This window comes from Eulemur rufifrons, chromosome 29 (assembly GCF_041146395.1).
Source record: "Eulemur rufifrons isolate Redbay chromosome 29, OSU_ERuf_1, whole genome shotgun sequence".
Lineage (NCBI taxonomy): Eukaryota > Metazoa > Chordata > Mammalia > Primates > Lemuridae > Eulemur > Eulemur rufifrons.
The window spans coordinates 59,922,833-59,939,303 of record NC_091011.1 but is presented as its reverse complement, the minus strand read 5'-3'; the positions used below and the strand labels follow the sequence as shown (position 1 = coordinate 59,939,303).

The following is a 16,471-nucleotide window of genomic DNA, read 5'->3' as shown; positions in this document are numbered from 1 at the left end:
TTTTTTTTGCCTTTAGAGTATTTATCTAAGATTGTAATTATACTTTTATCACTGTGATTATCTGGCTAAACTCTGTCCTCTCCTCTGCTAGACTGTGGATTGCATGAGAGCAATGTATCATTGCAGTCTCAAGGCCTGCTGCATGGTACTTGAAAAACTGACAGTTATTAAAATAATAAATGACTACATAAGTACTTAACAAAAAATTTATATTATACTATTTATTGGCCTTATGTCCTTGGGCAAGCCAGTTAATTCTAGTCTGTTTGTAATATTGGAGAAATAATATCTACTCATGGAACTACTATAAGAATTTTAATTACAAAGGGGTGTGTGTATCTTAAAAAATTAACACAGTTATTCCTACCAACAAAAATAATGCTTTCAAGCCAAAATACAAATGAGAAATTGAGAGAATAGATTTGTAACATATATCACAGATAAAGAGCCAGTATCCCTAATCTACAAAGATCTTTTAAATTGAAGGCAAAAATAGACCAAAAATTCTGTAGAAAAATGAGCAAAAGACAGTTGATAATTCCGGAAAACAGATATAGAAAAGAACCCTTAAACATATAAAAAGGTATTCAACTACACTTACTATAATAGAAATTATTACTATAATAGAAATGCAAATAAACCTCACTGAGATATCATTTCTCACCCATAAAGTTGAGAAAATTCAAAAGTTTGACAATACAACCTTGGAAAGGCTATGGAATGTAGACCTTCTAGTGCATTGCTGGTGGAAATGCAAAATGACATAAGCCCTAAGGACAGGGTCGTGGTAAATAGCTAAGAAAACTACATATGCATTTACCTTTTGACCCAGCAAACAGCCAGCCCACTTCTAGGAATCTACTCTAAGAATACACCTCCAAAAATATTAAAATATAATACATGCACAAGGTTATTAATTACAGCATCATTTGTAACCACAAAATATTGGAAACTATGCAACTATATAACATGGGTGATTATTTTACCACACCATGGTACACACATGCAATGGAGCACTATGTACCTGTAAAATAAAATGAGGAAGATCTCTGCGAGGGAATATGGGGTGATTTCCATAGACACTGGCAAGTGAAAAAAGCTAAGTGCAAAAGTGCTTCTAAAGGATGCCACCTCTTGTGTAAGGAAGAAGGGGAAACAGGAGCACATACAAATACCTGTGGAGCTTCACAAAAAGAAACATAGGAAAAATACACCAGAAAGTCAAAGAGTTGTTTACGCACACAGGGTTGGGTAGAATGGGTGGCACAAGGCAGGAAGACACTTCTCTGAGTATGCCTTCTGTGATGTTAATGTTCTCACACAAAAAATAAAATTAAGCCACCAAGGATGGGAAAGGTGTGGGGGTAGGTGGGACTAAAACTGAAAGTAAACTCATCTCCAAGCTAGGTACCTAAGTCACAAAGTTGTGGTGGTGATATGAGTTAATCCATGGAAAGTGCTCAGAACGAAGCCTAGCACATGTAACACTGAACAAGTGTTAAGAGTATTACTATTACTATTGCATCAGGTACCTGGGTACTACCCACAAAAGTAGTTTATAACCCACCTGCCTACAGTGTTGCTACTCAACGGTTGGTCTGCCACCAGCCCACCAGCATCACCCAGGGACTTGTTAGAAATGCACATCTCAGGCCCCACCCCAGACCTGCTGAATCAGAATCTGCATTTTTCGCCAGATCCGCAGGGAATTCGAATGCACATTAGAGTTTAACAAGTACTGGGCTACAGGACACGTATGGGACAAGATGGTCTCATAAGATAGCACAGGCCAGTGGCAAATGAAGGACACCAGAAATACATGTCCCAGGAACCCACCTCCTTCTTAGTAACTCATTCTGTTAGGATTTGCCCAGAGATATTCAAAAACCAGAAGAAAAGCAGATTTGGTTTTACACAACGTGCCCACGTATCACTAGTTTCTCAGCAGAGGACACGCGGAGGGGTCTGGTGCCTTTGAAGAGCGCGCCCTCGTGTGGAGCAGAACGGGATCCCAGCCCTTCCTCCCCAGGCAGGACCGCGCCCGTGCTCCGAGGACGACGTGGGGCCACTGGGTGTCTCCGGGCGCGCTTTTCAGCTTTAGAACAGCTGTCAAATAACTAGCTCGTCACATGTGTCACAACAGTGTGCACGCGCAGAAATGTCCACAGCAGAAAAAAAGAGATTCCTTTTGATCCAACTACAATCCTTGCTAAGACACGGGCCAGAGAAAAGTGTTTATATTGAAATCATTCCTACCCCTCACCTCCTCGGATCCCAGCACTCCGGCCGCGGTGCTCTCTTGCATCCTAAGTTGTTAGCAGCAAAACAGGATTTTCCTTCGTTCCTTCCCTCCCTTCCTCCTTTTCTTCCTCAGTCCTTCCCTCTCTTCCTTCTCCGTCTTCCCGCCATTTATATTCCCTTCTCCTAAGTAACATGTTACTTCAAAAAAGGCGGCTTTGTAAAGTCTATAATAACTTGAATGCGAGGAAAAGAACCTATCTCGTATGGCCTTGTACAATAAATAGGCGTTATGTGCAAGTAAAGTGTTAACCAAAGGCAGCTCACCAAAGCTTTTTTAAAATTTAAAAAAAAATCGCGCATCGTCGGCATTTCCTAAGTTTTCGAATGTTCCTGTGCCACTAAGTCTCTGTAATGCTCGTACTTGAAAATATGTTAGGGTGTTTTCATTTTACAATAATAATAAGCAATGTTTCGCACCTGAATACTATCGCTTGTAGTGCTTTCTTCAGCCTCGACTCTCTAAACTTGTCGCTCACTTTCCACCTCAAGGCCACACGAATCCCGACTGGAGACACTCGTGGGCGGTGGCGGGTGAGAGCGGGTCTCAGTTCAGTACCTTTGCGGGTGGACGAGCGAGGTGTTCATTTCCGAGCACACCGTAGAAGGCTCCAGGCGTCTGAGGAGAGGCCTCCGGGGAGCGGGCTGCGCAAAGCCGCAGGGGCCGCAGGGGCCGCAGGGGCCGCAGGGGCCGCGCCGCGGGGCGGGGCGGGGCGGCTCGGGTTACCGCGAAGGGCGCGGGCGCGGCGCCTCCTCCGCCGGGCGGCCGCCTGCTCCGAGAGCCGCGCGGGGAGGCAGCGCGGAGGCGGCAGCGGCTCGGAGCGCGGCGGGCTGCGGCTCCGCCCAGGGCAGCCCGGCAGCCCGGCCGGTGAGTGCGCGCGGGCGGCCGCGGGGTCGGGGCGCTCGGGAGGCCGCGGGCCCACCCCTCCTAGTGGCTCTCTCTCTGCCTATGTCTCGGGCTTCGTCTCTCGGTCTCTCTCTCTCTCTTTCTCTCTTTCCTCAAACTAACAGCCAACAAATTTGACTTGCCCTCACCTTGCCTCGTCTCTAAAACCTGGCAGGATAAAGCCTCCAGAAGTGCTTTCCTTTGAAACCTCCCCCGAACCGTTCCTTCACCCTGCAGCCACAGCACAGAGTTTTTACTAGACGTTTGCCTCCGAAAGTCCCTTTGGTTCTAACCCAACCCTTTGCTGTTCACAGTTTTGTTTGCATCATTTCTCACACGCCCTGACGTTGCTTCCGGAACACTCTCAGCCTTGTTCAGCTGTGGCCAGTAGCAAGACCCCTTAATTCTAAAGGCCTGTTTGTCTCCAAATCGAATTAAACAAAACAAAAACCCCTGTGTAACGCCTTCGGCCTTCTCCCTAGAGAACCAGGCGCTGCCTGCAGTTCTGCCAGGGTGGGTCTGCGGGCTCGTGACGGCCCGGAGTTCCCAGCGAGGGGGCTTTGGTTCGGAGACTGGGCGCTGAGCGGGGGGCCCAGAGCCAGGCTTGAACCCACAGCCTCCGTCTTCTCCGTTATTGAAGGGGCTGCTGAGAGCCTTCCTGCCCTATAAGTTGGTGTCGGCCTCCCGACTAAAAATCTATTTCCCTCCTAATCACTTATCGTGGCAGATGTTTTACCGTACTAGTGGTTCTGACACTGGACTTTGAAAGCTGTCAGCAGTGCTTGTATTTAGCAAAGATAATTGGTCAGAGAACCCATTTACTTGTATTGACTATGCCTCGTGGCACTCTGGGCCAGGCTCCTGGCGGGGGGCGGGGGGACATGCTGGTCATTAGCGAACGTGCAGCCCACTAAAGTAGAGAAAACTACAAGGATCTGCTAGCACTGAAGAAGGCCACAGTCAGGTACGCTGTGAGGTGGGGAAGATTCTTTGCCTTGACTTGATGAGTACTGTGGTATCACTCTGGGGCCTAAATTTTAAAAAACATTAGTGGAGATTCTTATAACAACAAAAATGGCAATTTTTCGGGGGAGGGGTTAGATTTAGCTTTTTCTTATCTGGAATCTGGGAACAATGTGTGCTGGATGTAAATGTACTGTCTAAAGTTTAGGGACTAACCCGAATAGAAATGGAGGGGAATTTGAAGTTATACAAAAGGAGTTAAACGCCTACTTTTAATTTAAAAGACATTTTTGCCGGGCAATCCTAATTATTGTAGTACTGCTTTGTATCAGAAGACTTTCAGGCAAGGAACAGGAGGGAGGAGAGAGAAATTCAAACTAATTTGCATTAGAAAGAAACTTAGAGTGAATTCCTAGGTAAGGTTGCTATGGCTGATATCTTAAGTGCACTGTTGGAAAGCTTTCTAGTCTATTAAGTAACACCTGAAGCCCCAATTCTGTTGCATAGCACTGCTCTTTTTCTCTCTTTAACTACTCTGAAACTATACAGAGTTACACGTTCCTCATTAATTTATGAGCGATACCGAAAGAATTGACTCAATCCAACAAGTATTTGAGTGCCTTCCATGTATAGGCACCTTGCTAAGAACTAAAGAACAACGGAAGATTGAGGAATTTTCTAATTAAAACAACAGTGGACTGACTTGTAAGGTATAGAGGCAGGTGTGCACTATTTAATTGAAAATCAAAATCAGCTGAGTTTCCACCCCATTCAAATGCCATGTGTGCCCCCTGGCATCTTAATCATTTTCTAGTTTTTCTACCATTGCAGTTAGTCTGCATTTTAGTAATCCAAAGTAAACAGTGTTCTGGGAAATAGCATAACTAAATAAGAAATGTCCATTTTCCCTGGTGTTTGCATTACCATTAAGTTTATACAGTTAAAATCTACAGGAAAAATGAGGAGATGATGATTTTCCTTTCCTTGGGTTTCCGACTAGTGAAAGAAAACAGCGTGGATAAATGTAATCCTCTGGTGCCTCCCCAATTATGTTTTATCTAAGTCCATTCTTTTGAAGTATAGTTCCAGTTTCCTGAAGTCTTTGAACCCCTCTTTTGGAAGATAGTTCCAGAACCAATTTTATACAATTTTTCATTTTAGGTACCAACAATAATGAATGTCATTATCTTCTCCCAAACTTCACACTTGAAAAGTAATTGTGTTCTAGGAGACTATAAGGGAGGGGACAGTCTTTTTCAAAATCTGGGAAATGCTGGGGACTTTATCCCAAAAATAATGCACAGCCAATCAAAGTGTTGCATACCTTTCTGTGGATTCCTGGTGCCCAGGTTATGAGACCTTGCTTTGGAGTGGGTCAGGGAATTAGTCAGAGGATAAGCAGGTGGAGGGAAATGGAAATGAAGCAAGGACATGGGTAAATCCACAAACTGAGTGGATATGATTTAATTTACCTTCAAATGCAATATATACTCTCTGGCCTCTTAAGTGTTCTGTACGTAGAAAGTAATAATTGTATTATCTGTGAAGCACTAAAAACAGATTGGTCTGTTAAGTTTTCAGTGGAGCAGGGTCAACTTTTATCTTGAACGTTATGAGTCCCTGTCTTTTTTTTTTTTTTTTCATTTTTCTTGCTCTTTTCAAGGGAAGTGCTTCTGTGAGCATCCGCTCCCAGTACTGATGCCCCAGTGTGCACAATTTCTCACATGCAAACTTTTGTATGCATGAATTACTAAGTATGGAAATGGTTGAATTCAAAATTAAACTTAGTTTCTCTCTCTCGTCCTAGCAGTTCACCTTTAGAAAGAAGATATGTGTGTGTATATATATATATTTGTATTTATATATTTACTTATATAATTAGCATAAACCACTGTGATAGCAGTACCTGTGTCTTAGAAGGAAGTGAATTGGTATTAGGAATGAGTGCACAGCATTAAGAAATATTTTGGATGTAGCTTCTTTCAAAGAACAAATCAGCACTGCTGATTAACTCCCCTTTCTTCTTCTGTACGTAGGGCCGAGGAGCGAGCTCTCCCTTCTCCAGCTCTCAGCCCTGCTGATCACACTTGCACTGACCTGCACTGGAGCTCCCAGCTGGAGATCCTGTCCCCCAACTCTTGTGCTGCACCTTGGATCGAGGTAAGTAGAGGCCCCTGGAACTAATAAAATGGGAGAGTGGGTTAGAGGTAGTGATGGATTTCACCTGGATCAAAAGATTCCTTAAAATTTGGAAGTAGAGTGTAAGAGAGAATGACAGAACTATCACATCTTACTCCTACCTTTTAACTTGGATCAGGATCAACCTAACTGATCCTTAGATATCAACCAGCTTTGACTTACCTTGTTCTTAAGTGGCAACGAGGTGGCTGGCCAACAACCCTAGAATGTCATTGATGGATGTTGGTTGGATGAGTAAATTAAGGGAGATCGTGGTTTTAATCCAAGCTCTGCCACTAACTAGGCATATGATCTTGGGCAAGTCACAAGTCAATTAAATTCTCTGGACCTTAATTTTCTATGTATAAAATGAAAGTGTCATGAACCAGTAATTCTCAACTACTAATGTGTAGTTCCATTGTATTTGCATTGCTTGGGAGTTTATTATAAAAAAAAAAAAAGCAGAGATCCTGATTTAATTAGACTAGAGTAGGCTCAGACATCTCTATTTTTTTTCCAGCCAAGATTGAGAATCACTGGGTTAAATGATCACTAAGAACTGATTCTAAGACTGTGTTGTCTTAGGATAGAATGCAGGCCCACAAAGTCCCCATTATACCTAGCCTGGCCCAGTAGTACATATCCTCTGTGGTAGCCAAACCTAAACGTGCCTTTCTCAGAAGCAGTCCAGATGAAGTCATTTCAGTTTATTCAGGGAAGGTGCTGTGCCTTCTCACCTTTTTTGGTATTCACACAATGCTTTGCTGAGTTCTCAGCACCCAGTACATTTTGATGGACTGAATTAGGTGTAACTCTGCCTATACGAGATGATCAGCTGTTCCTAAAGGTCCCCAGAGACGATTATATCTCTTCTCTGGGTATCCATGCCAGTGTTTAATAGCCTCTTGAAATTTTCTCCTAGAAGTGATCTATGACTTGTTGAGATGAGGAAGAAAGGTGTCAGCAAGGGATAAGGATGATCACCTTGATCATAGCTGAAATGTGAGCATCTGTGTCCAAACTGAGATAAAAAATGATCTTCACACTTTCTCAGGTAGTTAAAGACTATTGAGTTACCAGAACTGGGAGAGGGAAAAAAAGCACATTGCTTACCTTAATCATTTCTTGGGACCTAATCTTGTTTTTGCCATTATATTGTAAGTTCTGTAGATGTTCACACTTGGAAAATTATTCTTAGACTTAAATATAAAACTTCACTCAGTTGTAATCTATGAAATTTATTTATCCCCCCTTTTTTTTTTCTCCTGCTACCCTTCATATCCCAAAATACCTAGAAGACAAAAAACACTGTTTTTTTTTGTGACTGTCTGATCAGTAAAAGAGAGACAGACATGAGTTGACCAAAACTGGAAAGACACTAGGAGGAAAAATAGAACAATGGTAAGAGGCACATGGGTTACAAGGAGCTACACTTAATTTCTTTCTTTTCTCTCTCTCTATTGATCTTATCTCTGCTACAAGCTTATTGTCAAACTTTCCAAAATGCAAATCACCATATCCCACTTGCTCTGTGTTGGTTAGTGTGGGCTTGTGGCCCATGGGTCCTGCACAGTACACGGAGTGGTGTCTCCGTGGGTGAACTGGCCAGCATTGACCAATCCCAGGGCCTGACTTAATTCTAAATAATATCTTAGGCTGGAGAGTATTTTTTTCTGGAGTGAAAATCTACTGCCAGACAGTTCTTTCCCTTTGTGTCTCAGAGGAGCTGCCCTTACCTGATGTCAAATATCCGATGGAGACCCACAAACCCAGCTCGGCCTCCATCTCCCCAGCCACCTAAAGCTGGTTGTACTCACAGCCATTAAAAAACAAAATCTATGATTGGATTCATATTTTATATTTATTGCTGATCAGTGTTCCCAAAGATTTAGTAGTATCGGGGCATGCTGTTTAATTATTTTATAATTTACTCTTTACCTACTTATTAAAATGAATTAAGGTAGGAATAAATATATCAGGAAAAGATGGATTTGTCATCATAACTTTAATGAGAAACTTAGTTGTTATTGAACTCAAAGGCCATTTATGTATTTATATGTAAAAATTTGTCCTCCCACACATCTGATTTTTTAAGACAGACTAGTCAGGGTTGTGCTGATCCTTAGGATTATCTTCAGCTTGTTTTTTTAAACCTTTACTTGCTGAAAACGATAAAATTTTGCAAAGCAGTTAGAAATGATTAAATTTCGGCCGGACGCGGTGGCTCATGCCTGTAATCCTAGCACTCTGGGAGGCCGAGGCAGGCGGATCGTTTGAGCTCAGGAGTTCGAAACCAGCCTAAGCAAGACCGAGATCTCGTCTCTACTAAAAAAATAGAAAGAAATTAGCTGGACAACTAAAAATATATATAGAAAAAATTAGCCAGGCATGGTGGCGCATGCCTGTAGTCCCAGCAGCTTGGGAGGCTGAGGCAGGAGGATTGCTTGAGCCCAGGGGTTTGAGGTTGCTGTGAGCTAGGCTGACGCCATGACACCCTACTCAGAACAACGGAGTAAGATTCTGTCTGGGGGGGGTGGGTAATCTCCTTGCTTCCTTGTTGCCCTGAAGATAAGCCTTGCCCGTCCTGTTTTAAGGAATGTTCTACTTGTTGCTAAAGAATAACAACTGTCAAGTAGTACCAAAACCAACAATCATGAGAGAAATCTTAATAAATTTATACAAAATGTGTCTTAGTTTATACTGCAGACCAGACACAAAGAGGTTGTGTTGCTGTTGGGCTGAGTTTAGCCTGAGTGTTTTGTTGGATCCGCACATTATTTCATAAAAATTTGTATTGGTTTTCAACATTTAAAAATTGAGAAAGTTCTTCTAAAAATGTTGTTTCATATTCTCTTTCAAACTTTGATGTTCTTTGTGAAGTTCTAGAATAAGCAAAACTAACCTATGGTGATAGAAATGAGAATTGTGGTTGTATGGCATGGCAGGGATTGACTGGGTAGGGGCACAAGGGAAATCTCTGGATGATTAAAGGTTCTGTCTATAGTAGTCTGAAATGCATGGTAAAACTCATTAAACCATATGCTGATCTGTACAGTTCACTATGTGTACATGAAACCTCAATACAAAGAAAATTTTTATTTTTAAAAAATTTTATTATTTTTCACTGACAAATCATAATTGTATATATTTATGGATACAATGTGATGTTTTGATATATACATATACACAATGTGCAATGATTAAATCAAGCTAGTTAACATATCCATCACCTCTCTTATCATTTTTTGTGGTGAAACATTTAAAATTTACTGTTAGTTATTTTGAAATATACAGTCTGCCCTTCGTATCCACGGGTTCTGCAGATAACAGAGGGCCAACTAAGGGACTTCAGCATCTGCAGATTTTGACGTCTGCAGGGCCTCCTGGAACCAATCCCCTGCAGATAGAGAAGGCCAACTGTACAATAAATTATTGTTGGTTATAGTCACCTTGCTATGTAATGGATCTCAAAACCTTTTCCTCCTGTCTACCTGAAACTTTGTGCCATTTGACCAACAACTCCCCATTCCTTCCCTCTCTACTACACTCCCCTAACCTCTGGTAACCACTGTTCTACTCCCTATTTCTATATGGTCAACTTTATTAGATTCCACATATAAGTGAGGCTATGCAGTATTTGTCTTTCTGTGCCTGGCTTATTTTACTTAGCATAATGCCCTCCAGGTTTGTCCATGTTATCACAAATGACAGGATTTCCTTCTTTTTTGAGACTGAATAGTATTTCAATGTGTATATATGCCACATTTTCTTTATCTGTTCGTCCACTGATGGACATTAGGTTGATTCCGTATCTTGACTATTGTGTATTATTATGCTACAATGAACATAGGAGTGCAGATATCCCTTTGACATTTGATTTCAGTTCTATTGGATATATACCTAGAAATTGGATTACTGGATTGTATGGTAGTTCTATTTGTAGTTTTTTATGGAACTTAATACCATTTTCCATAATTGTTGTGCTATGTACATCCCCACCAACAATGTATGAAAGTTCCCTTTTCTCCACATCCTCACCAATACTTGTTATCTTTCATCCTTTGATAAAAGCCACTCTAACAGGTGTGAGGTAATATCTCATTGCGGTTTTAATGGGCATTTCTCTAATGATTAGTGATGCTGAACATTTTTCGTGTTCCTCTTGGCTATTTGTATATCTTCTTTTGAGAAATATCTGTTCAGGTCTTTTACCCATTTTTTAATCATTTATTTTCTTGCTGTTGATTTATTTGTGTTCCTTATATTTTTTGGATATTAACCCTTTATCAGATGTATGGTTTGCAAATATTTTCTTCTATTCTGTGGATTGTCTCTTTGCTTTGTTAATTGTTTCCTTTGCTGTGCAGAAGCTTTGTAGTTTGTCACAGTCCCATTTGTTTATTTTTGCTTTTGCTGCCTGTGCTTTTGGGGTAATATCCAAAAAAATCCTTGTTCAAACCAATGTCATGGAGTTTTCCCCCTGTGTTTTCTTTTAGTAGTTTTACAGTTTTAGGTCTTACATTGAAGTCTTTAGGCTGGACGTGGTGGCTCATGCCTGTAATCCTAACACTTTGGGAGGCCGAGGTGGAAGAGTTGTTTGAGATCAGGAGTTTGAGACCAGCCTGAGCAACATAGTAAGACCCCTACCTCTGACAAAATAGAAAAATTATCTGGGCATGCTGGCACATGCCTGTAGTCCCAGCTACTGGGGAGGCTGAGGCAGGAGGATGCTGGAGCCCAGGAGTTTGAGGCTGCAATGAGCTATAATGACACCACTGTACTCTAGCCTAAGCAACAGAGTGAGACTCTGTCTCAAAAAAAAAGAAAGAAAAGAAAAGAAAAAGGTCGTGCTCGCTTCGGCAGCACATATACTAAAATTGGAACGATACAGAGAAGATTAGCAAAAAAAAAAAAAAAAAAAAAAAGGAAAAGAAAAAGGTCTTTAATCCATTTATAGTTGGGTTTTGTATATGGTATGAGGTGAGGATTCAGTTTTATTCTTCTGCATATGGATAGTCAGTTTTCCCAGCCCCATTTATTGAAGAGACTGTCTAAAGAAAATTTTTAAATGGAAGCCTTACTGAATATTCAGTGAGAGTTAAGCAGCAGCTGACCACTTTGGGCTTGATTGGTACAAACTTACTTGGTCTCCATTAGTCATTTTCATTAACTACCTGGCTCCTTGTAGTCGTATTGGTTTGTGATTCTTTTAGTAGATGGTTGGTGGTTTTGGTTTGAACTATCAAGGGGGAGCAAATCTTAAAGGTCTTGATATGTTTAATTGTCAGTGAAGAAAATAGTACCTGCCTCCTAGGGTCGTATGTGAAGCATATAACAAAAACATAAGCCTGACAGCTTGGATCAGTTAAACAACTCACCTGTATCCCTCTCAAATCTCAGGATTATCAATAGTGTCTGGACATAACTTTCATTTCTTGTCTCAAATTCCAAGAGTCCCCTATACTTGCAGACTGCTATCCTGAGATGGTAGCAAAAAGTATTTATTGCTTCTATTATCAGCACTTAACACTTTTATTATGTTTTTTTGCTAAAGTAATAGTGTCTACTGTGGAAATCCTAGAAAAGGCAGAGAAACAAAAAGAAAATAAAATTACCCATAATTCCACCATCAAACATAACCTCTGTTTACTGTTTTATGATAAATGCTCTCAAAAGTTTCTCCATACATCTATATATTTATATTAAAAATGTGTTTAACACCAATCGGATATCAGACTGAGGTGGGGGGTGGGGGAGGGGATGGGGGTATGCCTACACAATGAGTGCATTGCGCACCGTTTGGGGAGTGGTAACACTTGAAGGTGCTGACTCGGGAAGGGGGGTGGGGGGGGAGGGACATATACCTACATGATGGGTGCAACGCGCACTACCTGGGGAACAGACACGCCTGGAGCTCTGACTTGGGGGGAAAGTCGGTACATGGGCAACGTATGTAACCTGCAATTCTGTATCCCCCATAACAATAAGATGAAATAAAAAAATGTGTTTGATAAATTTTAGCACATGCCTGCCCGATTTACAAAATGGACAATAATAAGTCAAAGGCTAATGATGACAGACCAAGCACAAGCATTTGCTTCCTCTCTATCCCAGAACTCCATTTAAATGGCTGTGAAATTATACAAAGAGGGAAGAACTCTGAAGATAATGGGATAGAAAAAATGTTTGGAAGCAAGTTACTGATGAAACAGAATCAAGAATTAGGGCAAAAAGGACCACAATGGGGATACAAGTGATCTTCTAGAAAGAACCCCAGAGAAGCTGTGAGCGTGGAGTCAGCAGGCACAGAGAGCATGCAGGAGCAGGGGGTCCAAAAGCAGAGAGATGAGTTACAGTGAAGTGGGACACCAGAGAGTAAAGCTTTTCTCTTACTGGCATTCAGAAAGAGGGTGGGCCCTAGTCTGGAGGCCAGCTCTAGCCTCCTCACCCTAAAGTGAAGCTAGCCACCAACAAAGCTGGTGCAGAAAGCGCCTAATCCCCATTTCGTTCAGGGAAGAGTCCTATTCACACTTATACATGTGATAGTGGAAGAAATTGGCACAAATTATCCAGAAAAATGAATGAAGTCCTTAATCTGTAAAGAAAATATGTAACCAGACATGGTGGCTCACGCCTATAATCCCAGGGCTTTGGGAGGCCAAGGTGGGAGGGTCATTTCAGGCCAGGAATTCAATACCAGCCTGGACAACATAGCAAGACCCTGTTTCTACAAAAAATTTAGCTGGGCATGGTGGCACATACCTGTAGTCCTAGCTACGCAGGAGGATCACTTGAGAAGTTTGAGGTTACAGTGAGCTATGATTGGGCCACTACATTCTAGCCTGGGTGACAGAATAAGAACCTGTCCCAAAAAAAGAAAAAAAAAGAAGAAGAAAATATATAACCAATAAACATCAAGATAAACAATTACTATTGCCAGAGGAGAGATCGTTCAGGAAAAATGAAATAGCTTTAAAAATATCCGAGTATCCTTTGAGTGATTAAAAAAGATGTTGTTTCCATACAACAAAAACAGAGGGCTATTAAGAAGGAGCAATAAGAAAATAAAAAAGATCTTTGAAATTAAAAAAAATGCTAAATAAAAATTATTTACTAGAAAGGCTAAAAGATTAAGTTTAAAAAAATCTCTCAGAATGCACAACCAAATGTCAGAGAGAGAAGATACAGGAAAAGAGGAGAAACATAAAGAAGCAATCCAGTAAGTCTATTGGAACTCTAGAAAGAGAAAATAAAGAAAATAAAAGGGGAGAAAATGACAAAGAAATACTAGAAAAATTCTGTGAGGGGGAAATGCAAAAAAAAAAGAAAAAAAGAAATACTAGAAAAAGGTTTCCTATAGTTGAGGAAAAGTGTGAGATTAAAAGAGTCCATCGATGAACAAAAAATCTAGAGATACAATCATTACAAAATTGGATACAGATATTCCTAAAACTTTCTGAAAGGAAAACTAAAGTCATTTACTTAAGATTGACAAAAGCCCTCTCATGAGTGAACTAGGTGCTAATGGAATAAGTGCCTTCAAATTTATAAGGGAAAATGATTTTGAACATAGAATTCTATTGCCAGTAAAATTATCAATTAATTATAAGAGTGAAATGAAGACATTTTCAGACATCCAAAGACTCAGGCCATTTACTTCTAAGTACCTTTTTCTGAAGCAATTCCCTGAGGATGTACTCTAGCAAAATGAGGATATAAAGCAAGAAGGAGGAAGATGTGGAATTAGAGTGGAACTAATCCACAATTGCAATGGAAATAAATCCTTAGTTGACAGATGTTTACCAGACCTAGGAAAAATTAATACAAATTAGGGCAGGTGAGCTCCTAGAAGAATGACATTAAGAAGAATTAAGTAAATTTCATTCCATAGGTAGAACCAATAATGAACAATATTCACATAGTCATAGTAATAATGGGACTTGTAGCAACATAGAGGACTAAGCTGACTCATTCATACCTCCCTCCATTACAAACAAACAAAAAGGAAGGATAAAACACAAGAAAATGTTTAAATAAATAGTTAACCTTGAAATAAAAACTGCCAGAAGAATGCAGAAAAAAAAATGTTTTTAAAAAAACACTAAGTGAAATCTCACAAGTAGCATGACCCATAGGAGTTTCTCTGTGAGATGCAGACGCTGGGGTACAGTGATGGTGTTGTACCATTCACACCTGAAAAGGAAACATGGCCTCAGGCCCACAGCAAACCAGGAACCTAGAATTGTAACACTGGATAAGCCTGGAACCCTGACAACCTCTCTAGTCATTAACAGAGTATTAGGAAAGCTCTAACCACTACTTAGGGAAACAAACAAATCTTCTAGGCCTTGAGTGAAAGTTAAAAAAAAAAAAGTCACCCTTGAACAATCAAAACCCCAGGCCTGTGCCTCACTCTAGATTCATTTCAAAATCATACTCCCTCTGTGGTTCAGAAACCTCAAGCCATTATATTAAACAAACACCAAACAGTGAAAAGGTCCAGGACCCACTAAAATAACCAGACCCCTGGCAGAGTAGACATAAACGTGTCTAGAGACACTTTCACAACTTAAATACACATGGAACACCCATAGAATCACTTCTCCTCTTCACCCATTTCATATGAGCTCGAAATTTTAAAGAAAACATATGAACAACCATAAGGGAGTATCAGCAAACAATCAGAATAATCGGATCCCCAAGAATTTAAAACAATGGAAATATGTGAACAAGATCATGTGTGTTAAAAATTATCAAAAGAATGAAGAGAATTGAAAAATAGAAAGTATAGTATACTAGGAACATAGAACAAGCATATTTCAAAAAGTAGATGTAGAAATGAAAAATATAGGTTGAATGTTTTTTAAAAAATTAATGTGAGGGCCAGCATGGTGGCTCAAGGCTAGAGCAGTGGCTCACACCTATAATCCTAGCACATTGGGAGGCTGCAGCAGGAGGATTGCTTGAGCCCAGGAGTTCAAGACCAGCCTGAGCAATATAGTGAGACCCCCATCTCTACAAAAAAAGAAAAATTAGCCAGGCCTGGTAGAGTGTGGCTGTAGTCCAGCTATGTGGGAGGCTGAGTCAGGAGGATCGCTTGAGCCTAGGAGTTAGCTGGAGGTTGCAGTGAGCTATGACGATGCCACTATACTCTAGCACTCCGGCAAGAGAGTGAGACCCTGTCTCAAAAAAAGAAAAAAAAAATTAATGTGCTAGTTAAACAACATATTAGAGCCAAAGGCAGATTAGTGAACTGGAAGCTGAATCTGAGAAAACTACCTGTAATCAATCCAATAAGATAAAAAGCTGGAAAATGTAAGAAATTAAAAGACAGTGATATGAAAAACTGCAACAAACATCTAATAGAATTCCAGAAGAGAGACTAGGGAGAATGAATTAGCCTGTATTGGTTATATAAGTAAACAAATTAAAAATATTAATGTAACTTAGTAAAAATAAGAATGAATAAGGAGACTTAAATGTTCTTATTTTACAGTAAGCATTCATAAATAATGTCTAAATTTTATAAATCAAAACAATCATAATTTTTTTTCCTTAGAGCAGTAGTGCTCAATTCTAGAAAAGATTTGTAAATGTATCATAGTGGTTGGAGGGTGCTACTAGCATTTAATGTCAGGAACAGAGATCCTGAATGCACAGCGCAATCCCACTCAAATCCTATCTGCAATGCCAATTTCTCTTTTTGAGAAATGCTGATTTAGAGTTAATAATAAACCTACCAGAAGAGCTACTAACAAAAATGATTTGAAGAAAATGATTGCTTCAGGGAATAGTACTAGAGTTGGGGAGAAGTAGGGTGAAAAACTATTGCTTTTTATTATTAGCCCTTCCATAATACTTGCAATTTTATCAGGTCTGTATTAATTTAACCAAAAGTTATTATTTTAGAGAAAGAAATGACTGGTCAGCCAGTAGATTCTCCTTCCACTTTCACTTAAAGAAGAAAACCTTTTCTTATTAAAATATCTGTCTTTCAAACTTAAGCACCAGTTTGAATTACCGAGCTCTTTACCCCAAAGAAGATTCTGGAGGCATATCTTGTGAATATTAATGATCTTTCAAGTGTTTCTGGTTGGAAAATAAATTTTGCGATTTATCAACTTATGGAGTCACAGCAAATTAGTG

At 40.2% G+C, this 16,471-nt stretch overlaps 1 protein-coding gene and 1 pseudogene across 9 annotated transcripts in view; both read left to right on the top strand.

The window, feature by feature from the left end:
• Positions 1-3,060: 3,060 nt before the first annotated feature.
• The window catches only part of SLC26A5 (solute carrier family 26 member 5), a 70,923-nt gene continuing 57,512 nt past the window's right edge, over positions 3,061-16,471 (top strand). For 7 of the 9 annotated variants that reach the window (XR_011231783.1, XM_069462215.1, XM_069462213.1 and 4 more), the window contains exons 1-2: positions 3,061-3,166; positions 6,184-6,307. The gene's annotated coding sequence lies outside the window, so the exon portion shown is untranslated. Of the gene's footprint in view, positions 3,167-6,183; positions 6,308-16,471 lie in introns of those variants that run through there. The other 2 variants (XR_011231785.1, XR_011231784.1) reach the window with 1 other exon arrangement.
• LOC138377702 (U6 spliceosomal RNA) lies at positions 11,173-11,228 on the top strand (annotated as a pseudogene).